Raw genomic sequence first — 1,063 nt, forward strand, 5'->3', positions numbered from 1 at the left:
ACATGTCCAAAGTTTGTAAGACAAAGTCTCACCATCCTTGTCTCTAAGGAACATTCTGACCATACTTTTTGCAAGACAGACTGGTTTGTTCTTTTGGCAGTCCGTGGTTGTGTTAGACTGGGTTGACTAGCGAAACAAATCCAGAAACACGCATATATGTGTAGGGAAGAACTTTCTATCAAGAAGTCATTATAGGGAGGCGGGAGGGAGCACTAGAACTGATTGTGATTATGTATATACAACTCATTCTAAAAGCAATGTGTTAGTCTGGGTAGACTAGAGAAATGAATCCATAGAAACTCATATGTATAAGAGATAATTTTATATAAAGGGTAATTGTACATTAAGAAAGCATCTCAACCCAGTCTAGTCCAAGCCCATAAGTCCGATATTAACCCATATGTCTGACTGATGAAACACATGCAATGACGCTGAATGCATGTCTGTGACTATCAGAGGGTAGAAAGTCTTCAGATCCAGTGGCATTGTAAGCATCTCAGCACTGGCAGGGGTCTCCACGTGGCTACTCCAGCTCCCAGGGCACCGGGGTCTATCAGCACAGTCCCATGTGTCTTGTCAGTAGAGTGTCTCCAAGGGAGTGAGCCAGAAGAAAGTGTCTCCTGCCTCCAAGGAGGAAAATACAGGAGTTCCCAGAATTCTCAGGAGAAGGCCATGCCCACACAGAGGCCTCATTGGTTATGACCTGATTGCCAGGGTAGACTCCACCCCTTCACTCTTAATCCTCTCAAGTCCCAAACTGACACCAGATTATGTAACTTCTACAAGTGATTTAACCATGGAAGTGTATGACATGTGAAAATGTATCAAGAAACCCCCCAAAAAGAGGAAACCAAACAACCAATGGTCTCCATGGGTGAAGGGCAAAGCGTTATTGTAAAGGGGGCACTGATTTTATGTCAATGGTGGTAGAATAATTTGGAAAAGGCTATCAACCACGGTTGTACAACATGAAGGGTATGATCAATGACAATTATACAAGTAGAGGTTGTGGAATCGGAGAATGTTTTGTTGTGTATGTTTTTGCCACAATTAGAAAAAAAAT

This window comes from Echinops telfairi, unplaced genomic scaffold (assembly GCF_000313985.2).
Source record: "Echinops telfairi isolate 266 unplaced genomic scaffold, ASM31398v2 ScPeMD7_7457;HRSCAF=8495, whole genome shotgun sequence".
Taxonomy (NCBI): domain Eukaryota; kingdom Metazoa; phylum Chordata; class Mammalia; order Afrosoricida; family Tenrecidae; genus Echinops; species Echinops telfairi.